Source organism: Aedes albopictus, chromosome 3 (assembly GCF_035046485.1).
Source record: "Aedes albopictus strain Foshan chromosome 3, AalbF5, whole genome shotgun sequence".
Taxonomy (NCBI): domain Eukaryota; kingdom Metazoa; phylum Arthropoda; class Insecta; order Diptera; family Culicidae; genus Aedes; species Aedes albopictus.
In genome coordinates this window covers 210739049-210766612 of record NC_085138.1, presented here as the reverse complement: position 1 = coordinate 210766612, position 27564 = coordinate 210739049, and the positions used below count along the sequence as shown (strand labels likewise).

The 27564-nt window shown below is 49.8% G+C and overlaps 1 protein-coding gene across 2 annotated transcripts in view; it reads left to right on the top strand.

The window, feature by feature from the left end:
• LOC115256201 (protein RCC2 homolog) overlaps window positions 1-27564 on the top strand; it is a 261669-nt gene that overhangs the window by 82351 nt on the left and 151754 nt on the right. The gene's annotated exons all lie outside the window — the stretch shown is intronic.

Below are 27564 nucleotides of genomic sequence, written 5' to 3'. Positions count from 1 at the left end.
CGCATTTACTCGCCCGTTCACGCATGTTGGTGTCGACATGTTCGGGCCGTACGAGGTTATTGTCGGTCGTCGAGTAGAAAAACGTTGGGGAATGCTTGCCACTTGCCTAACGATTCGTGCGATTCACATAGAAGTTGTGCATTCCCTCAGCACGGATTCGTGCATCATGGCCTTGCGCAATTTTATTTCACGAAGGGGTAAACCACGAACCTTCTATAGTGACCGCGGTACCAACTTCGTCGGTGCAAGGCGAGTACTACAAGAAACAGAAGGTGTCGTCAACGAAGAAAAGCTGATGAAAGAATTTGTCGATACCGAGACAAGCTGGACGTTTCTCCCCCCAGTCTCACCGCATATGGGCGGTAGCTGGGAACGCTTAATTGGTAGCGTTAAGAAAAATCTGATGGCAATCCTGCCTACCAGAAAGCTTACGGATGAAGTCTTGCGCAACCTTCTAACAGAGATTGAAAGTACCGTAAACTCGAGACCGCTAACACATGTTCCAGTAGACGACGATTCAGCACCCGCCTTGACCCCAAACCACTTCCTGCTCGGGTCATTCAATGGGTCAAAACCGCTGTGCAACGCTGATGACAGTGGTAGTACCCTTCGTCAAACCTGGCTGCTTTCTCAGGTCCAGGCTAATCGATTCTGGAAACGGTGGGTTACTGATTACCTTCCAGAGATAACCCGCCGCACGAAATGGTTCGTGCACACAAAGCCGCTAGAGATCAACGATGTAGTGGTGATTGTCGATCCCAAATCTCCCCGAAATTGCTGGCCGAAGGGCAGAATAATCAACGTCCAGCCCGGAAGAGATGGTCAACCGAGGTCAGCCACCGTGAGGACTGCAACTGGAATCTACGAGCGACCAGCAGCTAAGCTGGCCGTGCTAGACGTACGGCGCGAAACATAGTAAGCTGGTCTAGAGACCGGCGTACCTGGGGGGAGTGTTGGCGAATCCACGCCACCGCGCCTTCACTACATTGTCGGACCAGCCTAGAGTCGGGTGATCCAGAACGACGTTCGAGACTACGTCAGGTATCGGGTGGTACCGAGGAATGGAATGACAGTTTTCACTGTCATGTGGTGAGTTACCCACACACAGAAAACTGAATTGTCAATCATGATGTAACAAAAAAACATGATAAGCGAAAGTGAACTTGCATACTTTTTTCAGTCATCAAAAATAGTTAATTTAAACCTTGAATTATAATTAGTGAATTATATCTATGCTTAAAGGTAACTTATTGCTATGGGAAGTGTTCGAACATATATAAAACTATATTTGTACTATATTTGCACAGTTAAACCTAAATCTACATAATCGACCGCATATAGTCTAAACGTAACCTATCCGCTATTACTGAGAAAGGTAAAACTATATATGTAGAATATCATGCATTTATTAAAACTCTAAAATTATAGTACGGCAGATTATATAGTACGGACTAGTGCAAACGAAACGCAAAACAAACATACATTGTACCAACGGTGGATGACTAATCGATTCGACTCGAGACAGACTTGTACTGACTACACGGAGGGAAACGAAACATTGAAATCGGGACTAAACGTAAGTGACAATTAGTAACATTAGACATGCATATTTCTCTATGATTTATATTGAAGAGCACAATGAAAGTTAATACGAACTACATGTTAAAATTATGTAACATTCTTAGGGAAATAATAATCATCCGGATTAAAACCAAAAAACCCAATCGCCGGCCGTTTTATTTCCGGGATTATTATTGCGGAATCACCCGAGGTTGTTGGCAATTTCCAACACTGGCAGAAGAGGTCCTTGGTGATGGAGTGGAGGTGGGGGCTCTTACGCATGAGTCAAAGACCTAGACGAGATCACCGAAGCGGAAGAGCTCGTCACGGCACTGCGGCAACAGTGCGATGTTCAGGTGGCCGCCACAGCCGTCAGGCTGCGGAAGGGGCCAGCAGGGGCACAGATAGCTCTGGTTCAGCTACCTGTGGCGGACGTTAAAAAGTCCGTTAAAGTAGGGCGGATAAAGGTGGGCTGGTGCGTATGTCCTTTGACATTCCACGAGCCACCAGAGGTTTGCTTTAGGTGTCTGGAACCAGGACACAAGTCGTGGGACTGTAAAGGCCCTGACAGGCGCAAACTGTGTAGGCGATGCGGCGCTGAAGGTCATAAGGCCCAAAGCTGCACGAGTCCACCAATCTGTATGATCTGTACCGGGAAAACCTCGAAAAACAGACATACGATAGGTGGTCCAGGGTGCCCGGCCTTTAAGAAAGCCGCAGTGAACAACAAATCACAGTGCAGGTAACGCAGCTGAACCTGAACCACTGTGATGCGGCTCAGCAACTGCTTTGTCAGGCGGTTTTTGAGTGGGAGACGGATATCGCCATCATTTCGGACCCATACCGAGTACCCGCCGGCAACGGCAACTGGGCCTCGGATGGGACCAGGAAAATGGCGGCGATATGGACGACGGGTAAATACCCCGTGCAGGAGTTGGTGTCTACTACCTATGAGGGCTTCGTGGTCGCCAAAGTAAACGGGGTCTTCTTCTGTAGCTGTTATGCGCCTCCGCGGTGGCCGATCGAGCGGTTCACGCAAATGCTGGACCGCTTAACGACCGTGCTAACAGGGCGAAGGCCGGTGGTAATAGCGGGTGACTTTAATGCCTGGGCTGTGGAATGGGGAAGCCGTTTCACGAATCAGTGGGGTCAGATCCTGCTAGAAACACTGGCCATCTTAGATGTCGACTTGGCTAACGTCGGTACCAAGAGTACCTATAGTCGAAACGGAGCGGCGTCAATTATTGACGTGACTTTTTGTAGTCCTGGCCTAACAAGTAGTTCGAACTGGAGAGTAGATGATGGCTACACTCACAGCGACCACCTGGCGGTTCGCTACAGTATCGACTACAACAACAGCAGACAGCGGATAGAAGAAGAGGCGTGCGTGTGATGCGACCATGCCTAGGCGAGTCCACCCTAGAAATGGGAGGCCACCGGCTTACTGGTGGACCGACGCGATTGCGGACCTGCGCCGCGCCTGCCTACGGGCTAGGCGGCGGATGCAGCGAGCACGATCAGAGGAAGAGCGAAACGAACGGCGGGTGGTGTTCGCCGCTGCAAAAGCCGTGCTCAAGACCGAGATAAGAGCAAGCAAAATGGCCTGCTTTGAGGGTCTCTGTCAGAGTACCAATACGAACCCGTGGGGTGACGCTTACAGGATCGTTATGGCCAAGACGAGAGGTGTGATGGCTCCTACAGAGCAATCTCCAGAGATGTTGGAGGGGACATTGGAGGACTTTTTCCGCGTCATGATCCTAGTCCTTGGCCTCCTTTCGTAGGACAGCCGGGGACTGGGGCTGGCGATGAGGAGAGGGTCACCGATGTGGAACTTGCGGGGATAGCTAAGTCCCTTAGCGTAGGTAAGGCCCCAGGTCCGGACGGAGTTCCGAACCTGGCCTTAAAAGTAGCTATTGCAGAGGCTCCCGAGATGTTCAGGTCTGCTATGCAGAAATGCCTGGACGAGGGAGTTTTCCCAGAAGCTTGGAAGAGGCAGAGCCTGGTACTATTGCCAAAGGCGGGGAAACCACCCGGAGACCCGTCGGCATATAGACCAATATGCTTGATTGACACGGCGGGGAAGGTGCTCGAAAAGATCATCCTCAATAGAATGTTGCGGTTCACTGAGGGCGCAAATGGTCTTTCGAGCAACCAGTATGGCTTCCGGAAGGGGAGGTCCACCGTAGACGCTATCTTGTCGGTTACAATAACCGCCGAGAAAGCACTCGAGCCTAAGAGGAGGGGAATTCGCTTCTGCGGGGTAGTGACTCTGGATGTAAGGAATGCATTTAATAGCGCCAGCTGGGCTGCTATTGCCGACGCGCTCTTGCGTCTGGGGATACCGGAGTACTTGTACAAGATTCTCGGAAGCTACTTTCAGAATCGCGTACTAGTATACGACACGGAGGTGGGTCGGAAGTGCTTTCACATAACCTCAGGAGTCCCGCAAGGTTCCATCCTGGGTCCGGTGTTATGGAATGTCATGTACGACGAGGTGTTGAGGTTGGAGTACCCAGTGGGAGTGGTGATTGTCGGATTTGCCGACGATATTACGCTCGAAGTCTACGGTGAAACGATCGAGGAGGTGAAGTTGACTACCGAACACTCGATCAAGGTTGTGGAGGCGTGGATGCGGTCCAGAAAACTGGAGCTGGCTCACCACAAGACAGAGGTGACGGTTGTTAACAACATGCAGTCGGCGCAGCAGACGGAGATCAGTGTAGGAGAGTGCACTATCCTGTCGAAGCGCTCTGTCAAGCACTTGGGCGTGATGATCGACGACAAGCTTACCTTCGGTAGCCACGTCGAGTATGCCTGTAAAAGAGCCTCCACAGCTATTGCGGCACTGTCCCGGATGATGTCCAATAGCTCAGCGGTGTACGCCAGTAAGCGCAAGCTTCTGGCTAGTGTTGCTACGTCCATACTTAGGTATGGCGGCCCGGCGTGGGGTACCGCGCTAAGTACTGAATGCTACCGACCGAAGCTGGAAAGTACTTACAGGCTTATGTGTCTGAGGGTTGCAAGCGCGTACCGTACCGTGTCACACGACGCTCTCTGTGTCATTATTGGTATGGTGCCTATCAGCATTCTTATCAGTGAGGACATGGAGTGCTTCGAAATGCGCGGCACAAGAGGCATACGCAAGACTGTCAGGATGGCCTCTATGGTCAAATGGCAGCGCGCGTGGGACAGTTCCACCAAAGGAAGGTGGACCCATAGGTTGATACCGAGGGTAGATAGTTGGATTAATAGGCGCCATGGGGAAGTTTCATTCCACCTGACACAGGTCCTTACAGGTCATGGTTGCTTCCGACAGTATCTACACCGTTTCGGGCATGCGGATTCTCCCGAATGCCCAGTGTGCAATGGTTTAGAGGAAACGATGGAACACGTTTTGTTCGTGTGCCCGCGTTTTCGCACAATGCGTGACCGCATGCTTGCCACATGCGGGGAGGACACAACTCCGGACAACTTGGTCCAGAGAATGTGTAGGGATGTGATTAGCTGGAATGCCGTTTCAACGGCTATCACCCACATCGTCTGGGAGCTACAAAGGAGGTGGCGCGTGGACTCGGAGAATGGCTAGTCCAGATGCAGTACAAGAGGTGGTCCAGGGGTTCGAAGTCGGCTTCGTAGGTCATACCGGTGCCCTGCGGTCGAGATCGACCCTTACAGCGATTAAGTGGCCGCGGAGAGGAAGTCCCGGTAGCGGTGCTGTCGTGGCGTCGGTCTACTGGGTTGGATCCGAGCCCGCGGTTGGAAAGGAGTCCCCGGCAAGGGTCGGGGTAGGTGAGACCCTGCTGTCTGCAACCTACGGATGCATCTGATAGGGCCTGAAGGGTAGTAATACCCTACCTTTGCGGGCAGGTCAGATCGGGTTGCATGTGGGCATCAGTTCTTGATGTCCGCTCAGCAGTAGGGCACGGGCGGGGTTGACCCTGCCCGCCTTCCGAGGACAAAGGGAGTGGCGAGGACCACTCGGGAAACTGGCTAAGCGCCAGCAGGCTATCGTGATGGACTCTCCAGAGCGAGTCATCGATGTTCGTTGCTGCTAGGCTACGGCAGCTAACCTTGAGGGTGCGATATGCACTAGCCCCTCTCTGAAGCAATACCTTCTTGGTGGTTCCGGAGAGATGTAGGGTTTGGCGACCATAGGAATGTGTTTTAGTGGGTCGAGGAGAGAGTAGTCCTGGCTTCTACCGGCATTGTAGAAGACGGCCTCAACCCCACACTACCCTAACCTTCCTGTTAGGGTGTCTGATGAGCAGATTTATCCCCCTTTGGTTTAGAAGGAAAAAAACACACACACACACACACACACACACACACACACACACACACACACACACACACACACACACACACACACACACACACACACACACACACACACACACACACACACACACACACACACACGTCGAGGCGAAGGACAACACGACGTACGCTGCGCTCCTCAGGAAAGTGAGGGAGGACCCGGAGCTAAAAGGGTTGGCTGAAAACGTGGTAAAGACCAGGCGCACCCAGAAAGGAGAGATGCTGTTCGAGCTCAAGAAAGATCCGGCGATTAAGAGCTCAGAGTACCGGGAGCTCATTGCGAAATCCGTAGGCAGCGAGGCCACCGTGAGAGCACTTTCACAGGAGGCAGTGCTCGAGGTCAAGGATTTGGACGAGGTCACAACTGAGGAAGAGCTGAGAGTCGCATTGACCGAGCAGTGTAACTTGGAAGTACCGGTGACAATCCGAATCAGGAGATCGTTTACAGGTGCCCAGACGGCGGCAATCCGACTACCAGTAGATGCGGCCAACAAGATTGCGGTAGCCGGCAAGATCAAGGTCGGATGGGCGGTGTGCCCGCTGCGACTGGCTCCCCAAGTCACCAAGAAAATGGAGAGGTGTTTCAGGTGCATGGAATTTGGTCACCAGTCAAGACACTGCAAGGGTCCAGATAGGTCCAAACGGTGCTGGAACTGCGGCGAAAACGGACACGTTGCTCGAGACTGCACGAAGCAACCCAAGTGCATGCTGTGCAAGTCGGAGGAAGGAAATGGCCACCGGACGGGAGGCTATAAATGCCCGGCCTACAAAAAGGCGAAGGCAGGCCAACAATGTTGCAGATAACGCAAATTAATCTGAATCATTGCGACATCGCACAGCAACTGTTGTGGCAGTCGACAACAGAGACGAAGTGCGATGTTGCGATCATCGCAGAGCCGTACCGGGTTCCACCTGAGAACGGCAATTGGGTAGCGGATACAGCAGGATTGGCAGCTATACAAGTTATGGGCAGATTCCCTATAGAGGAAGTGGTGGAAAACTCTTACGAAGGTTTCGTGATCGCCAAAGTTAACGGTGTCTTCGTATGTAGCTGCTATGCGCCTCCAAGATGGACCGAGGAGCAATACAAACGGATGTTGGATGCACTCACTGACACGCTGGTAGGACGTAGGCCAGTAGTCATCGGCGGCGATTTCAACGCCTGGGCCGTTGAGTGGGGCAGCCGGCAAACCAATGCAAGAGGATATAGTCTACTTGAAGCTCTTGCGAAGCTGGACGTAAAGCTGTGCAATGTAGGAACAGTCAGCACATTCCGCAAAGACGGTCGTGAATCCATCATCGACATTACATTTTGTAGTCCATCGTTGATGGAAGACATGGACTGGAGGGTGAGTGAGGAGTACTCCCACAGCGACCACCAGGCGATCCTCTACAAGATAGGCCAGAGAGCTCCTACGTCCATACAGAGAACTAGAACTTATGAGCGGAAGTGGAAGACGAATGACTTCGACAAGAAGACTTTTATCGAGGCACTTCGGCCAAATAGCGATGCGGCAAACCTCGACCCAGGGTGGTTGACGGAAGCGCTAGCAACGGCATGTGATGCAGCAATGCCGAGGAAGATTGAACCTAGGAACGCTAGACGCCCAGCGTACTGGTGGAATGCGACGCTCAGCACCCTTCGTGCGACTTGCCACCGAGCTAGGAGACGAGTTCAGAGGGCAAGAACTGCGGCCGATAGAGAAGAGCGCAAGGTTGCGTTCCGTGAAGCTAGAGCTGCCTTCAAACGAGCTATCAAGCAGAGCAAGGAGAACTGTTACAAGGAGCTATGTCAGGAAGCAGATGCTAACCCCTGGGGAAATGCCTACCGCATCATAATGGCAAAGCTGAAGGGCCCAATGACGCCAGTCGAAATGTGCCCAGACAAACTGAAAAGTATCGTGGAGGGTTTGTTTCCAAAACACGATACAACAACGTGGCCACCTACGCCGTACAGCGAGGGCGATGCGGAATTTGACGTAAACCGACTGGTCTCCAACGACGAGCTCGTTGCCGTGGCGAAAGCATTGAAGGTGAAGAAGGCTCCCGGTCCGGATGGAATCCCCAACGTGGCGTTGAAAGCAGCGATCCTGGAGTATCCCGATATGTTCAGGTCAGTGTTGCAGAAATGCCTGGAGGAAGGCATCTTTCCGGATATATGGAAGGTCCAAAAACTAGTGCTGCTGCCAAAACCAGGAAAGCAGCCGGGAGATCCAGCATCGTACAGGCCGATCTGTTTGTTGGATACGTTCGGAAAACTCCTGGAGAGGATTATCCTTAACAGGCTGACCGAGTATACCGAAAGTGTTAGAGGGCTGTCCACGATGCAGTTCGGCTTCCGCAAGGGAAAATCGACGGTTCACGCAATTCGGACCGTCGTTGAGATGGCGGAAAGGGCATCCTTACAAAAGCGGAGAGGAGATCGCTACTGCGCCGTGGTAACGATAGACGTTAACAACGCGTTTAACAGCGCCAGTTGGGAAGCTATCGCCGTAGCCCTGCATAATATGCGGGTCCCCGCCCAGCCAACACACAATCGCATATGATGTTGAATAGGATGCTAAAGTGGAGGCCATATGCGTACTCTTTACACGCGATTAAATGGAAGCATGTACGCATATGGCCTCCACTTTAGCATCCTATTCTACATCATAGTCCTTGTGTACGAAACCAACGTAGGGCAGAGGTCGTTTAGAGTGACAGCAGGTGTTCCACAAGGGTCAATACTTGGCCCTACGCTCTGGAACGCAATGTACAATGGTGTGTTAACACTGAAGCTTCCGGCAGGTGTCATTATCGTGGGGTTCGCAGACGACGTTGTATTAGCGGTATCGGGCGAATCAATCGATGAAGTCGAAGTGCTGGTATCGGAGGCAATCGACACAGTGGAAAGATGGATGAATGGAGTGAAGCTGCAGATAGCCCATCACAAGACAGAAGTGCTCGTAGTCAGTAACCGCAAAGCAGTGCAAAGGTTGGAGATCACGATCGGAGAGGAGAGAATTTCATCGCAGCGCGCGTTGAAGCACCTGGGCGTGATGGTCGACGACCGCTTAAACTTTAACGCGCACGTTGACTACGCCTGCGAAAAGGCGGCGAAGGCGGTTAACACAGTAGCGAGGATTATACCAAACGCGGGCGGTCCAAGAAGCAGTAGGAGGCGCCTCTTGGCAAATGTTGCAACCTCAATACTTAGGTATGGAGTGCCAGCCTGGGCTTCGGCGCTAAAAACGAAGAGAAACCGTGGAAGACTGGGCAGTGTGTTCCGGCTCATGGCTATGAGAGTCGCGAGTGCCTACAGAACAATCTCGTCGGAGGCTGTATGCGTTATCGCTGGGATGATGCCCATCTGCATCACCCTAGAGGAAGACGTCGAGTGCTATCGGCGGAGTAACGTAAGGAATGCGAGAGCAGCTGCTAGAATGGACTCACTGGTGAAGTGGCAACAAGAGTGGGACAATGCGGCGAACGGAAGGTGGACCCACCGACTGATCCCAAATGTGTCGGCGTGGGTGAACAGGAAGCATGGGGAGGTGAACTTCCATCTGACGCAGTTTCTGTCCGGGCACGGCTGTTTCCGGAAGTACCTGTTTCGATTCGGTCACGCGTCTTCCCCTCTGTGTCCGGAGTGTGTGAACGTGGAGGAAACACCGGCGCACGTCGTCTTCGAATGCCCTAGGTTCTCGGAGATGCGCAGGGATATGCGCGGCCTGACAGTCGACAACATTGTCGAAGAAATGTGTCGCGACGAAGCTACGTGGAACGCTGTCGACAGAGCAGTAACGAGGATGCTGTCCGCGCTGCAAAGGAAGTGGCGCGAAGACCAGAGAGCGCCGGAACGCGATCGGAGTAGGCTTGATCCACCGCCGGGGACATGACTGAGTCGTCCGTTGCGTAGTACCGGTTTTTGGTCGTCGGAGCGCCGGTGAACCGGAAGTCTACCACCAACCGGAATCGCCGGGTCGACTTCGGCACCTTACTGGTCGGGATGAAAAGATCGGTGTCGAGAGAACTTCCACCGTCGGGGTCTTTCTCTGTCGGAGTAGGCTAGGTCCGTCTATCGCCGGGGACTAGACCGAGTATATCGCGGAGAAGCACCGGAACTTGGTCGTCGGGGCGCCTGTGAACCGGAAGCCAGTCTCCAACCGGAATCGCAGAAGAGACCTCGGCACCTGTCCGGGAAGAAACGGTTTCGGAAGATGTTCCACTGCCGGGGAAGTCTTTGTCGGCGTAGGGTAGATCCACCGTCGGGGACTATCCGAGTCGTGCGCGAAAAACTGGAGTGCTAAAACGGCACCGTTCCTCGGAGAAACTCAGTATGATCCGAAGTACTTGCTGGTGGTATTAGAATAACAAATTTGGTGTATGTTTGTGCTAACTGTGTCGCTGAATGGCGATAGGTTAGGTACGAACACGAGAACGACTAGAATAACAAATTTAATTTTAGAATAACAAATTTGGTGTATGTTTGTACTAACTGTGTCGCTGAATAACGATAGGTTAGGTACGAAAACGAGAATGACTAGAATAACAAATTTAGAAGCGACAAAAAGTGCATGAGCACAATAGCAGAAGAGCGCATGAGCGCATTGCCCCCCCTGAAGCAGTCGCATATCAGTGGTACCAGGGGGATCGAGGCGACAAGGTGTAGCAGAGTTTTTCCAATCGGTTTTCTCTGCTTGGGGCTTGGGAGGTTGGGAGGAAAAAAACACACACACACACACACACACACACACACACACACACACACACACACACACACACACACACACACACACACACACACACACACACACACAGGGGCAGCAGGGACAGGAGTCCAGGGGCTTGACGAACCCCCCCTTCTGCGAGTCGGGTGGAAGCTTAGAAGTTCATCCTAAGCGAAAATCGTTCGCACATCCGTGTGGATTACCACCTTTGGCTCTTCCTTCGGGGAGTGACCAAGCTTCTGGTTTCCAGACAGCTCAAGCAGAGGATGCCTAGGATGTGGCGGGGTTTCAACAGTGGGCTCTGTTGGATCTCCATAAAAAGCCACACATCCGCAAGCAACTCTGTAGAAGCGACCTGGCACCGCTTCCAAAGTGCCTTAGCCCAAATACTCGGAGTGCCAACCGGCACATCAGGATCGATACCAGTAACATCCTGATTATGGCATACTGGTCAACGCAAACGACAACGGACTACGGATTACGCATAGGATGACGACGATGGGCTGACATTCGTGCCATTCTGCTCCCTGAGTAAGGAAGGGTGACACCTACTTGAAACGGCGAGTGGGCTAATGGTGCGTCTGCCTCCGTCCCGGTAAAACTTTGGCAGGCCTCCGGATACGTTCTTCATCTGTCCATCAATTTTGATGGGTACTAGGCTCGGATGTAACACTCCCGACTTACGCTGATCTGGCTCTGAACACGGACCCCATGAAGGTACGTGTTCAACCCTCGCTTGGCCTCCCTGATTCATAGACAACCAAGAGATCATGAAAGCGACTACGTGCAGCAGGTGGAGATAGCGGCTTGGAGGGGGGACCCAGCATCATGGAAGGAGAAAACAAGAATAACAGCGGAAAGGTGGCGAATCCGTTCGCCAGAGGAGGATTGATGAGGTCTCCTCAGCAAAGAGAAGAAGCGGAACAGCAACAAGAAGCGTTCTTGCAGCGAAGCGCGGTACACGAACATAACCACAGTGTACAACAGGAGCAACAGCAGCAGCAGCAAATGGTGGCCCAAGTGCAGCAGAAGCAGCTGCCGACGAATAGCGGATGGGGCGTGCCCCAGCAACATCCGAAGGTTCTAGTGGCGAAGAACTGGGTGGAAGAGCTCCACGAATTCGTCGACAAGAAACACAATGTGCACAAGGACATCAAGGAGCTGGTGTTAAAGATCCGGAGAACTCTTGGATCAGCCGTCAAGGAGTGGACCAACGTGTTGCAGAGAGCGGAAATAACCGAAAGCGAATTGGCATCGACGAAAAACGCTCTCGCTGCTAAAACGCTGCAACAGCAAACACCGAGAACAGTCCCGGGAAACCTCGGCAAGAAGGAGAAACTAGCGCAAACGGAAAACACACTGATGTCTGCGACAAAGAGACACCGATCCTCGCCAGGAGATGAAAGGCCAGGAGGCTCTAAAAGGCAGAGAGACAATCTGCGCAAGCGATTGGCCGCCGCAGAGGCAGAACAGGTCGGTGTCGGCAACAGAGAGACCCAGTGGCAGACTGTGCAAAGAAAGGGCAAGGCAAAGCAGACGAACGCAGGCGCAAGACCAAAAGCAATTAGGAGAAGCGTCAAAAAGAAGGGCGAAGCGATTGTGGTGAAGACCCGTGAGGAAAGTTACCTCGAGGTTCTACGTACCATAAGAACGGCTCCGGAGCTTAAGGACTTTGGCGCGGACGTACAAAAAGTCAGGCGCACACGGTCTGGAGAAATGATCTTCGAGCTGAAAAAGGACTCGAAGAACAAGAGCTCTTCGTATAAGGAGCTTGCAGCGAGCGTCGTGGGAGACACTGCGCAGGTCCGAGCTGTTACGCCAGAAGTGGTTCTGCAATGCGTCGACATAGACGAGATAACTACGGCGGAAGAAGTAAAAACTGCAATTAAGGAGCAAATGGAAATAGGAGACGTTGAAATGTCAGTCCGACTAAGAAGGGGACCTTCCGGGACACAGGTTGCGGCTATCAAGCTCCCGGTGGATGCTGCCGAAAAGGCGTTGCGAATTGGCAAAGTGAAAGTCGGGTTTTCAGAATGCTCTCTGCGGGTTTCTCAGCAACCGAAGATATGCTTCAGATGCCAAGAGTTTGGACATCTGGCACGGAACTGCCGTGGACCAGATAGATCGAAACTGTGCAGGAGATGCGGAGATGAAGGCCATAAGGCACAAGAGTGTAAGAAGCCACCAAAGTGCATCATCTGTGAAAACGAGGGGCGCAGGGACCACTTTACTGGTGGCCCAAAATGTCCAACATTCAAACAGGCGATGTCCGGTAAATCGCAGTGGAGGTAGTGCAAATAAATCTCAACCACTGTGATACCGCGCAGCAACTGCTGTGCCAATCCACGAAGGAAGCGAAGTGCGACGTAGCAATCATCTCGGATCCGTACCGTATCCCATCCGGAAATGGTAACTGGGTAGCAGATGAAGCTGGAACCGCTGCGATTTGGGCGGTTGGAAGATATCCCCTGCAGGAAGTGGTGTATCGCGCGATAGAGGGTTTCGTTATAGCCAAGGTTAACGGCGTCTACATATGTAGCTGCTATGCACCTCCACGCTGGGCGATAGAGCGGTTCAATCAGGTGCTGGACCAAATATTGGAGAAACTTGGCGACAGGAGGCCAGTCATCATTGCCGGCGATTTTAATGCCTGGGCAGTTGAGTGGGGTAGCCGCCTCACAAACCCCAGAGGATGTAGCCTGCTGGAAACAGTATCCAGACTGAACTTAGTTCTAGCTAACGAAGGATCCACAAGCACTTATCGAAGAGAAGGCAGAGAGTCTATCATCGACGTGACGTTCTGTAGTCCGACTGTAGTGAGAAGCATGAATTGGAGAGTCTGCGAAGATTATACGCATAGTGATCACCAAGCGATCCGATACCGTCTTGGAGAACGGGTACAGACGGCGGCACGTGGGGATGATTCCAAAGGGCGGAAGTGGAGAACAGAAGCATTCGATGAAGAAGTGTTCGCAGAAGCGCTTCGGTATGAACGCAATATGCTGAACCTGAGTCCGGATGAACTGGTTTCGGTTCTCGTTCGAGCTTGCGATGCAACTATGCCGAGGAAGATACAGCCGCGGGACGTCCGCCGACCAGTCTACTGGTGGAATGGGAGGATCGCCGAACTCCTTCGGAACTGTCTTCGAGCTAGGAGAAGAATGCAACGGGCTCACACTGATGAGGAAAGGGAAGAGCGCAGACCTTTGTTTGGGGCGGCAAGAGCGGCCCTCAAAAAAGGCATCAAGCTCAGCAAAGCAGCTTGCATGCAGGAACTCTGCCGTAACGCGGACGTAAATCCATGGGGAGATGCCTACAGAGTAGCTATGTCAAGTGTATCGACGACGGAAACTTCCCCGATCGTTGGAAGCGGCAGAAATTGGTTCTGCTGCCGAAGCCGGGCAAGCCACCCGAAAATGCATCGGCGTATAGGCCTATATGTCTGCTGGACACGACTGGAAAACTTCTGGAGAAGGTGATCTCCAACAGACTCGGAAATTACACAGAAGGCGAGAACGGACTATCGAGGATGCAGTTTGGGTTCCGAAGAAGGTGTACAGTTGACGCTATCCGGGTAGTTGTTCAAGCAGCCGATGCGGCCATGAAGCAAAAGAGAAGAGGAAATCGCTATTGTGCGGTCGTCACTCTAGACGTGAAAAATGCATTCAACAGCGCTAGTTGGGAAGCAATAGCTAGATCCCTACACCGGATGAGGGTTCCCGAGTATCTCTGCAGAATACTGAAGAACTACTTTCAGAACCGGACGTTGGTCTACGAAACGCGTGAGGGACAGAAGAGTGTAGGCATAACAGCGGGTGTTCCTCAAGGCTCTATCCTGGGCCCGATGCTGTGGAACGCGATGTACGACGAATTGCTGCAGTTAAGCTTACTAAGAGGAGTGCAGATTGTTGGGTTCGCGGATGACGTCGTGCTCATAGTAATCGGTGAGTCGCTGAACGAAGTGGAAGTACGGGCCTCGGCGGCGATAGAAATGGTCGAAAACTGGATGTGCGAGAGGAAGCTGGCATTAGCTCATCACAAAACCGAAGTGCTGATGATCAGCAACCGAAAGGCGGTACAGCATGTTAAAGTTTCAGTCGGAGAACTCACCATCGACTCGAGACGAGAAGTGAAGCATCTTGGGGTGTTGATCGACGACCGGCTAAACTTCAACAGTCACGTCGACTACGCCTGCGAGAAAGCGGCCAAAGCAATCGCAGCGTTGACCAGGATCATGTCAAACAGATCGGCAGTCAGTAGCGGTACGAGGAGACTGCTTGCCAGCGTGTCGACGTCGGTACTTCGGTACGGCGCTCCTGTCTGGGCAGCTGGACAGCTATCGAAGAGGAACCTGGCGCGGCTGAATAGCACATACAGGCTGATGGCTATGAGAGTAGCCAGTGCATACCGAACCATATCCACGGAAGCGGTCTGCATCATAGTGGGAATGATCCCCATAAAAATCGTACTGGAAGAAGACTGCGAATGTTACAATCGCCGAGGAACGACAGGATCCCGCAAGAATGCGAGAGCTGATTCGATGAGAAAGTGGCAGCTGGACTGGGATAGCGCCGCAAACGGAAGATGGACCCATCGGCTCATTCCAAACGTTTCGGTATGGGTGGACAGAAAACACGGAGAAGTTAACTTCCATCTGACACAGTTCCTGTCAGGCCATGGTTGCTTTAGGAGGTATCTGCAGCGATTCGGCCACGCAGAGTCCCCACTTTGCCCGGCCTGTTCGAACGAGGAGGAGACACCGGAGCACGTGGTATTCTACTGCCCACGGTTCATGGCGGAACGTAGCGAGATGCAAGCGAGCAGTGTTGGGAATCTGAACGCGAACAACATCATTACGGAGATGTGCCAGAACGAAGCTACGTGGAGCGCGGTGAATAGGTCAGTTGTGCAGATCATGTCGTCGTTGCAGCGAAAATGGCGGGAGGATCAGAGGATGGCTGATCGCGAACGGAGTAGGCATGATCCATCGTCGAGGATATGACCGAGTAGTTCGTGGCATAGTACCGGTTTTGAGTCGTCGGGGCGCTGGTGAACCGGAAGCCAACCACCAACCGGAATCGCCAGACCGACCTCGGCACTTCACTGGTCGGGATTTTCGGTGTCGGGAGAACTTCCACTGCCGGGGTTGTCTCCGTCGGAGTAGGCTAGGTCCACCGCCGGGGACTAGACCGAGTAGTTCCGCGTAAAAAGCACCGGAGCTTGGTCGTCGGGGCGCCTGTGAACCGGAAGCCGACCTCAACCGGAATCGCAGAACCGACCTCGGCACCTACCCGGGAAGTTCGGTTTCGGAAGATCTTCCACTGTCGGGGAACTCTTCGTCGGAGTAGGATAGATTCACCGCCGGGGACTACCCGAGTAGTACGCGAGAGTGCTAAAGGCTACATGGTCGCTTCCAGAAGACCTATAGCGGAGTAGAGAACTGCATCAGGAGTGTTAGTGACCGTAATCAATCGCTAAATGGCGAACAAATTAGTACTAACACATTACTAACTGGAGCTAAATGGCTCGGCATGTGGCATGGTAAATGTGGCTAACACAGTAGAAGGTCGCTAAATGGCGACTGTTTAATCAAAATAGAACAACAAATTACACGGGAGCCAAACGGCTCAGTACGAAGAGTAGAATAACGAATTGGTGATGGTGCATAAGGCACATAACGCTTCCCCTCCGAAGAAATACTGCATGGTGGTACCGGAGGGGAATTTAAGGTGGAGGTGAACTAGGAGAGTGTTTTTAGTGGGTAGGCGCACATTCGAATCCCACACAGCGTCTTTAGAAGATTTTTGGACTCCTAGAATAAAAAAAAAACACAGACACACACACAGACACACACACACACACACACACACACACACACACACACACACACACACACACACACACACACACACACACACACACACACACACACACACACACACACACACACACACACACACACACACACACACATACATACATACATTTCTTCGGGGAGTGACCGAGCTTCTGGTTCCAGACAGCTCAAGCAGAGGATGCCTAGGATGTGGCGGGGTCTCAACAGTGCGCTCTGTTGGTTCCCCATAAAAAGCCACACATCTGCAAGCAACTCCGTACAAGCGACCTGGTACCGCTTCCAAAGTACCTTAGCCCAAACACCCGGAGTGCCAACCGGCACATCAGGATCGATGCCAGTAACATCCTGGTTATGGCATACTGGTAAACGCAAACGACAACGGACTACGGATTATGGATCGGATGGCGACGATGGGCTGACATTCGTTCTGTTCTGTTCCCTGAGTAAGGAAGGGTGACACCTACTTGAAACGGCGAGCGGCCTAACAGTACGTTTGCCTTCGTCCCGTTAAAACCTTGGCAGGCCTTCAGGTACGTTCAATACTCGCACTAACAAAGGTGGGTAGTAGGCTCAGATGGAACATTCCTGACCTACGCTGATCCGGCTCTGGACACGTACCCCATGAAGGTACGCGTTCAACCCTCGCTTGGCCTCCCTGCTTTGCAAAGATAACCAAGGGATCACAATCGACTACTACAACGAGTGGAGATAGCGGCCCGGAGTGGGAACCCAACAAAATGGAGAATCTAACGAATATCGAAGTCGAGGAGGACGCGAACGCGTTCCGAAGAAGCGAGAGGATGCAGAGATCACCAGTGACACCGCTAGAAACTGCAGCGATCGCTACCAGTAGCACAATCCGAAGCGAGCTCCAAGGAAACCAACAGGAGCTAGGGTCTTCGAACCAGCGAGTGTTCACACCGACGCCGAAGAGCAGTGCTGCTCAATCCGAAGCGAGCTCCAAGGAAACCAACAGGAGCTAGGGTCTTCGAACCAGCGAGTGTTCACACCGACGCCGAAGAGCAGTGCTGCTCAAGAGTCGGGTCTGGGTGAGGTGAGGAAGAAGGTGAACGAACTGTACGAGTTTGTGAAGGACAGACACAACGTGCACCTGAAAATTAAGCAGATGGTGACGAACATCAATTCTGCTGTTATAGCTGCCGAACGAGAGCAAAAGGCACTCAGATTGAGAGCTGAAACAGCTGAAGAGGCTGTAACGGAAGCTGCAGGAAGAGCTACGGCGGAAACTCGGGAGACGCCTAAGAGTCACCGCTCGTAGAAAAGAGGTAGGGACACTCCTGGAGACGAGGAAGTCCCGAAGAAGCAGAAGAACGATCAGTCGCGCGTCGACAATCAGAGAAACGATGGAAGAGACAGTGGATGGCGCACCGTTGAAAGCCAGCGAGTTAAGCTAAGTTTCCTGTTGCCACGTAGAGCGCTCAAGTAAAATTTTACCTTTTTCCCAGGGTGGCCAGCAAACCGGGAAAACCGGGAGAACCGGGAAAAAGCCGGGAATTCGGAATCACCGGGAAATATTCGGGAATTGAGATTGCCACCGGGAAAATTTTGCATTTCCAGGAATAATTCCATACTGCTCTATTATTTCTAATTATTAATAACTTTTTTATCATCCATGAAAATAATCTGTAATGCCAAGCTTGTTGCTGGTTTAACAGAAGTTGCAATATTTCGATATATTTTATTGAAAATACGACTTGCGTTATATTTAGATGTTGAGAATTTTAAAATCATAATATCGGTTGCTGAAGTCGATCTGTTAAGTCATTTTAAAAGTTATAACACTGTTTTTATTCTTAGTTTTCGGCAAATCAAGAAGAAACAATAATTTATAATTCCTGCGTAATAATGTAAAGAGTTTCAGTAAACTTTAGTAAAGGGCAATCTTCCTTTGAATTAGTCTTGTATCGATGTCACCAAAATACAATAATGCTACAAAAACTAACAAGGGCACTCACATGTTTCTTTTCACTTGTCTACATCAAATCGAAATTGTTGGAAATGTATTTTAACAACAGCAACAAGGAATTGATGAAAGACAGACTAAATGGAGTAAATAGGACGTTGTCGTTGGCTAAATTTTAACAACAGTTATGTACAACTAAACTGAAACCTAGAATCAGTATTTTTACTTGGCCAAACGTAATTCTAAGCAGTTTTTTTGGCAAGTGTTACTAAAACAAATAATGTTATTATATGGAACATGAGAGACGAACACAAAACAATAAAGGCTTTCTGAAAAAAAAAATGTAAAATTGTTAAAAGGAATTAACGATTGCTCAAAGGAATTCAGCAATAAGGCCAGTTTCGTGTTCAAAAGGAATCGCTCAAGAAAGTTTCAGACCAATTCCTGGAATAAAAATTCCACAGTGACAGCCATTTGAATTGTCATTCCTTCGCAACTGCGTACTGCGAAGAAAAACGGTTTCTTGGGCGATTCATGCAAGAATTTCTGTAATATATTTGCTTTCCATCAAAAATTTGAATATTTTTCAAAGAAGCCTGTGTGCCAAAAATGGCTGAATCTGAACATGTTGTTTAAATTAAGTTGATATGAAACATCTTCAAAATTTTAACACAAGTATCAGGTATACTGCATCAATTCTAGTGGAAATGATGTTTTGACGTTCAAACTAAAAATGAGAAGAAATGTGAAAGTACTTTACAGTTGCAAAAATGTACATGTACAGTTTTTGCAGAAACCTATGTTTAATTGGCATTGCAAAAAAATGTCATCAGGAATTAAAATTCTTAAGGGATTATTTCTGAATTTTACCCAAAAGAATCTCTTGAAGTTCACCCAGGAGTTAATTTGAAAATTCAAACATATGTTAGTTCTGAAATTTATCCTGGAATAGCTCCTGAACCGATAGGGATTATTTTATTCAACACAAGTAAACAAACTAGTAAAACCGGGAAAAAATTGAAAATTTCGGGAAAAAACCGGGAAATTAAAATCTGAAATTCACTGGCCACCCTGCTTTTTCCGTAAGTAATTTTGACATTTGTTTAACTGACAGCATTTTAACGAAACGATGCTGTAAGAAGGATGTGAAGAAAAGGGTACCAGGTTGTTTACGATTTGGACTTGGAGAAATTTTGTTCGTTTCCTCAGGAAATTTTATTGAAATTTAAATGTACTTTTGTGCGCGCGTGTGGGGAAAATGATTCAATTTGAAACTTTTGGGTGGGCTTCGGGGGAAAATCCAGATAGTGAGATTCTAACGGAGTTGTGAAGCTTTCCAAGGAAAATACTGATTAGAGACATTGCGCTGGAATTCTGGAGGAACTTATAATGGTATTACAGAGAGAACTAAGGTTAGATACTAATTATAAATTCTGCAATTAAGGCGTTCGGACTACGATGGAAGGAATTCTGCTGGGACTCTGGCGGTTACTTTATGGAGTTGTTGAAGAAATACTGGGACAAAGCTTCACGGGAAATTTTATGAAGATTCACGAAGGGTCTTTGTTTTTTTTTTTTTTTTTAATTTCTTTGTATTTGTGAATTTTAACTTATTGCTAATTCTTCACACCAAGGGTCTTTGTGATGAATCTTCTGGCATTCCGTACGAAGGTTTTTCTCTGGGATTTCGCAGAGAAAATCCTTCCTCCAGCAACTTTTTCCGAGATTCCTCCAGAACCTCCTTCTAGATCTCCTCTAGGAGTAAATTTTTAGTTTCTTCTGGTATTACTCCAGGATTTTCTTTTAAGATTACACCAGGAGTGGCATCTGTGAGATTTCTCCAATAATTCCTCCGAAGATTCCTCCAGGTATGCATTCAGGGATTCCTCCGGAGATTCCTCCAGAAATTGCTCCAAAAATTCCTCGGGAGATTCTTCCGGAAATCCTCCGGAGGTTTCTTCGGAGATTCCTCCAGAAATTGCTTCAAAAATTCCTCCGGAGGTTTCTTCGGAGATTCCTCCAGAAATTTCTCCAAAAATTCCACCGGAGATTCCTCCAGGAATTCCTCCGGAGATTCTTTCAGGAATTCCTCCGAGGACTCCTCCTAGAATTCTTCCAGGAATTTCTCCGAGGATTCTTCCAGGAATTCCTCCGAAGATTGTTCCAGGAATTCCTCCGAGGATTTCTTCAAGAATTCCTCCGAGGATTCGTCGGAAAAATCTCTGGGAGGATTCCCGAAGAAATCTACGACGAAATTCCTGGAGGAATCTCCAAAGAAATTACTGCAGGAGTTGGGGGAATTCCTGGAGGAATCTCCGGAGGAATTCCTGAAGGAATTCCGAAGTAATTCCTGGAGGAACCTCCGGAGAAATTTCTGGAGGAATCTCCGGAGAAAGGAAGAATCCCCGGAGAAATTCCTTGATGAGGAAATCCTGGAAGAATCTCTGGAGGCATTCCTGGAGGAATCTCTGGAGGAATTCCTGAAGGTATCTTCGAAGGAATGCTTGGAGGAATCGAATCTCCGAAGAAATTACTGCACGAATCATTGAGGAAATTGAGATTTGCTCCAGAAGATGCTCTGATGATTGCTCCATAAATTCCTTCGGGGATTCCTCCGGGCAATTCCTCCAGGAAAGTTCTGCAGGAATTCTGGAAGAATTGCACGGGAATTTCAGAGGAACTCCCGGAAAATTCCTGGTGGAATTATTGGTGAACTTCTGGTGGAATTCCCGAGGTAATTTTAGATGAGTTCGTGGCAATGTAAACGTTTTAGCGGCAATGTAAACGATACTAGCGTGGAATACATTGTCCGACAGAATATTGTCACGCATTATTATCACATATGTAAACGCGCCATAACCTTAGGATATCCGCGCTCATTGTGTTTTGCCACAGCGTATACGCGCCAACTTGTGACGTAGTTGGGGCTTGGGGGGCAAGGCCTTTCAAAACCAATCGAATGCGAAAAAAATATCGATGCAATTCATATTATTCAGGCATATCCACGTAAAAACTAGTGCATTGAACTGAAAAAAGTTGAATTTTGTCCAACTTTGGAGATCTTCGCCCCACCAACTACGTCACAAGTTGGCGCCTATGCCGCAGCGGCATACTTTCGGATTTTTTTAGTACGTATCGCAGTGCTTCCGCATTCCGTTGCCAAACCCATTGCGTTTTCCGCTTCAAACTGTTTCTTGAGTTCTTCCTTGACATTTTTTTTTATTTATTTGACGTCAATCAAATAAATATATGAAATATTTGACGCTGTGTACTACATGCCTATGGCCCCTGTGAACTAACAGCTTAATGCACCCTGATGTCTTTGGTGCGAAAGAAGAAACAAAAACGAGAGAGAAATGCCGCTTTACCTCACGGAATAATACATCGACATATTATTCCGTACGGAAAATTAACAACATGACTGACAGCATCGCATGACAGTGCCATCTGTTGGCAAATCTTTCAGGCTGCAAATTACTTATCAACTGCGAACGCTTAAGTAATTTTGATTGCAAAAGTTTTACGTGACCATTACTTGTCCTATCTTTTTACACAGTACTTACCAGGCGGAAACTAGCCATTAAGAAGAAAAAGCGAAAAGAAAAAAATAGAAAGGAAGACGGAACCGGAAAAGAAAGAGAAACTTCGGCCATCTAGGAGGAAAAGCAGAGGTGATGCCCTCATTGTCGAAGCGAGCGACAAGACAACGTACGCTGCGCTTCTCAGGAAGGTGAGGGAGGATCCGGGCCTTAAGGAGTTGGGCGAGAACGTGGTTAAGACACGGCGCACGCAGAAAGGCGATATGATCTTCGAGCTAAAGAAAGATCCAGCTGTTAAGAGCCTGGATTACCGGGAACTCGTCACGAAATCCCTGGGCAGCGATGCAAATGTCAGGGCTCTTTCACAGGAGGCGGTGATCGAGTGCAGGGATCTGGATGCGGTCACGACAGAAGAGGAACTGAGATTTGCCCTAACCGAGCAGTGTAAGCTGGATGTTCCGGTGCAAATTCGGTTAAGGAAAGCGTTTGGAGGCACCCAGAAGGCGGCGATTCGCTTATCGGTTGACGCTGCAAACAAGCTGGTGGAGATCGGCAAGATAAAAGTCGGTTGGGCGGTGGGCACTCTGAGCTGATGGAGAGATGCTTCCGGTGTATAGAGTTCGGTCACCAGGCGAGTAGCTGCAAGGGCCCTGACAGGTCCACATTGTGTTGGAGATGCGGCGGAAGTGGTCACGTTGCTCGAGACTGCACGAAGCAACCGAGGTGTATGTTCTGCAAACCGGAGGACGGAAACGATCATTCGACGGGTGGCTTCAAATGCCCGATGTACAAGAAGGCGAAGGCAGGTCAACAATGACAATGAAGGAGATAACGCAAGTGAATCTCAATCATTGCGATGCAGCACAGCAACTGTTGTGGCAGTCGACAACGGAAACCAAGTGCGACGTCGCAATAATTGCAGAGCCGTACCGAGTTCCTATCGATAACGGTAACTGTGTGGCGGATAAAGCAAGGATAGCGGCAATCCAAGTTACAGGCGGGTTTCCCATTCAAGAAGTAGTGGATAACGATCATGAAGGTTTTGTTATCATCAAGATCAACGGTGCGGGGACTTCAACGCTTGGGTGGTGGAGTGGGGAAGTAGGCTGACCAACGCAAGGGGCTACTGTCTGCTGGAAGCCTTAGTGAAGCTGAATGTGAAAGTGTGCAATGAAGGCTCTGTGAGTACATTCCGTAAGGACGGACGAGAATCCATTATTGATGTCACGTTCTGCAGCCCGTCGCTGATGAACAACATGAACTGGAGAGTAAGCGAAGAATACATGCACAGTGAACATCAGTTCATCCCCTACAGCGTCGGTCGGCGGATCTCCGCTCTGCCGAGCACCCGGAGGACCTGCGAAAGGAAGTGGAAAACGAAGCAGTTCGACAAGGAGCTTTTTGTCGAGGCACTTCGGACAGACAGCGACACTCCCGCTATGACCGCTGTGGAACTAACGGGAGCAGTAGCGAGGGCATGTAGTGTTACTATGCCCAGGAAACTCAAACCGAATAACCGTCGGCGTCCAGCATACTGGTGGAATGAAACGCTCAGCACCCGACGTGCTGCCTGCCTTAAAGCTAGAAGACGACTTCAAAGAGCAAGATCTGAAGCGAGCAGAGAGGAACGCAAGGTGATTTTCCGCGAGGCCAGGACCGCTTTCAAGCGGGAGATTGCTCTGAGCAAGGCCAATTGCTTCAAGGAACTGTGCAGAGAAGCAGACGCCAATCCCTGGGGACAAGCTTATCGCAACGTGATGGCGAAGATCAAGGGCCCAGCCACACCAGCTGAAATGTGCCCTGAAAAGCTGGAGGTAATTGTGAACGGCCTCTTTCCGAATCACGGTTTAACCACATGGCCACCTACGCCGTACGTCGACGGGGTGGAAGTAGCTGCTGGCGCAAACCGGGTGTCTAACGAGGAACTCCTTACAATAGCCAAAGGACTCAAAGTGAAGAAAGCCCCTGGTCCAGATGGTATCCCCAACATGGCATTGAAAGCGGCGATCGAAGCGTTTCCGGACATGTTCAGGATAACGATACAGAAATGTCTGGTGGATAGCTACTTCCCAGACATTTGGAAGATCCAGAAGCTGATGTTGCTACCAAAGCCTGGCAAGCCGCCAGGAGACCCAGCATCGTATCGACCGATATGCCTGCTGGATACGCTTGGCAAACTCCTGGAGAAAATCATCCTGAACAGGCTGATAAAGTGTACGGAAAGCGAGAGCGGACTGTCTAATAGGCAGTTCGGGTTTCGGAAAGGGAAGTCGACTGTGGATGCAATCCGGACAGCCATTGCGAATGCGGAGAAAGCCTCAAAGCAGAAGAGGAGAGGTAATCGTTACTGCGCCGTGGTAGCTATAGACGTGAAGAACGCATTCAATAGCGCCAGCTGGGAAGCCATCGCCACTGAACTACACAACATGAGGGTCCCTGACTATCTGTGCAAGGTTCTGAAAAGCTACTTCCAGAATCGAGTCTTGGTCTAGGAGACAAACCAGGGTCAGAGATCGGTTAGAGTCACGGCGGGTGTGCCACAGGGCTCCATACTCGGCCCAACGTTGTGGAATATTATGTATGACGGAGTGTTAAGACTTGAACTACCCGGAGGAGTCGAGATCGTCGGTTTCGCGGATGACGTCGTCCTTTCGATAACCGGTGAGACCCTGGAAGAAGTAGAGATGCTGACGACGGAGACGATCGGTTCCATCGAGGCCTGGATGAGTGAAGTAAAGCTGCGGTTGGCTCACCATAAGACAGAGCTAGTGCTAGTCAGCAACTGTAAAGCAGTTCAACGGGCCGAAATCAACGTCGGCGGACAGGTTATCCCGTCAAAGCGTGCGTTAAAACACCTGGGCGTGATGGTGGACGACCGATTGAATTTCAATTGCCACGTCGACTATGCCTGTGAGATGGCAGCGAAAGTTGTTAATGCTGTATCCAGGATTATGCCGAACATCGGTGGACCGAGCAGCAGACGTCTTCTGGCGGGAGTATCCTCTTCGATACTTAGATACGGAGTTCCGGCCTCGGCTACAGCGCTGAAACTGAAGCGGAATCGAACAAAACTTTCGAGCACGTTCCGGCTCATGGCTATTCGTGTGGCGAGTGCGTACAGGACGATATCGTCGGAAGCAGTCTGCATTATCGCCGGGATGGTTCCCATACACATCACCCTTGCAGAGGATGTAGAGTGTTACCGGAGAAGAGGCACTGCAAACGTGAGGAAGACAATCAGAGCGGACTCGTTGGCTAAGTGGCAGCAAGAGTGGAATGACGCGGAGAAGGGTAGATGTACCAACCGGCTTATCCCAGATGTGTCGGTATGGATGTCCAGAAAACACGGAGATGTGAACTTCTACCTAACACAGTTCTTGTCAGGTCATGGATGCTTCAGACAGTATTTGTATCGATTCGGCCATGCAGAGTCCCCATTCTGTCCGACATGCCCAAACAACGAGGAGACACTGGAACACGTGATATTCGACTGTCCGCGATTTGAAGAAGTACGTGACGACATGCTAGCGAGTGCTGCTGGAAATTTGAGTCCCAACAACGTAGTAGAGAGAATGTGTCAGGATGAAACCGTATGGAATGCGGTGAACAGAGAGGTCACGTGAATCATGTCAGCTCTCCAGCGGAGATGGCGCGAAGATCAAAGAGTATTGGGTCGCGATCGGAGTAGGCTTGATCCACCGCCGGGGACTTGACCGAGTCGTCCGTTGCGTAGTACCGGTTATAGGTCGTCGTGGCGCCGGTGAACCGGAAGTCTACCACCAACCGGAATCGCTGGGCCGACTTCGTAACCTTACTGGTCGGGATGAAAACATCGGTGTCGAGAGAACTTCCACCGTCGGGGTCTTTCTCTGTCGGAGTAGGCTAGGTCCGTCCACCGCCGGGGACTAGACCGAGTAGACCGCGAAAAAGCACCGGTGCTTGGTCGTCAGGACGCCTGTGAACCGGAAGCCAGTCTCCAACCGGAATCTCAAAACCGACCTTGGCACCAGCCTGGGAAGTATCGGTAACGGAAGAAGTTTCAGTGTCGGGGAACTCTTCGTCGGATAGGGTAGATCCACCGTCGGGGACTATCCGAGTCGTGCGCGAAAAGCCGGAGTGCTAAATGGCACACGGACGGCATTAGAATAACAAATTTGGTGAATGTACCAACTGTGTCGCTGAATGGCGATAGGTTAGGTACGAACACTAAAAAGAATAGAATAACAAAATTAGAAGCGACAAAATGTGCATGAGCACAGAAGAAGAAGAGCGCATGAGCGTATTGCCCCCCCCTGAAGCAGTCGCATCAGTAGTACCAGGAGGATCGAGGCGTCAAGGTGTCGCAGAGTTTTTCCAATCGGTTTTCTCTGCTAGGAAGGTTGGGAGGAAAAAAAACACATACATACACACACACAGACATTTGCTCAGTTTGTCGAGCTGAGTTGATTGGCATATGAGACTCGGCCCTGCGGGCCTCGGATCGAAAGTCGTTTTTTTCGAGCGGTATTTATACCCTTCTTATAGGTGTAAGAAGGGTAAAAATCTGTTGACAGACGGCTGAGAAATTTATTATGATACATTTTATCAAAAATCTCTCAAAAGCGTAAATTTCATTACTCCTTAGTACTCCTGGAAAGATATCTCGGAAACAAAATATCCAAACGGCATGAAATTTAATAGCATACTAGTAGGATGCTGTAGCTTTCATTTGGTGCTGAGAGAACGCAAATCGATTGACACACGGCTAATTCATTTATTATGAAGCATTTTGTCAAAGACCTCTTGAAAAGTTAAGTTGTATTACTCAAAAGTACTCCCCGAAAGATATCTCGGTTAAAAAATGTCCAATCGGAATGAAATTCAAAAGCGTTCTTCTAGGATGCAGTAGCTTTCGTTTGAGGCCTGTTCCGTCGGAGGAACATCACAGGACCGGTAGCTCGATGGGAAGGAGGGAGACACTAGCCTACGAAAAGGCTGTGGCTTCCACTGGGGAGGAAAAGGCGGTTCTGCACTACAAACTACTTAGCTACTATATTTCAGTTCTGTACAGGTTGGTGGTTGAATGAAGACTATTTTTGCTTCGCGCGCAATCCTCTTGAAGGACGGGTAGAGACTAGTAATCCTACATTATAGAGATCTGCGGAGGCGGCCATTGTGAGCCAATCGTGCAGAGAGAACTGTCAAAGTGTGAGCCAAATGAACATGCTTATCGTTCGTAGGAAGGCGTCGTTTGAACGGTATTGCAATCGGAACTAAATAAATTAAAATTATTTATTTTTAATATGGAGATATTGGCGGCATATGTATGTTTAGTAAAAAGATAAAAAAATATTAATTCTGCTTTAAAAGCTCATGCTTATGACGACACTTTTGTTGCTGAACTTGTCGAAAAAACTTCCATTGCTGCTTCTTGCTTCACTTCTGCCGATATGATTAGCGTAACACTTTTGCAATGAATTTCAGATTTCTTCGATTGCTCCGCTATTTCTACAAAATTTTGAAAAAAAACTACCATAATTAGAAAATGTAAACAAAACAACTTGAACCACAACGAAGTCACGCACAAAGTTTGAACATCTAGCTTTGTAGCAAGTGTTGGCAGCTGTTGTAAACAGAACAAACAGCGTTGCCGAATCGACGTATGTAACTTCCGCTCAT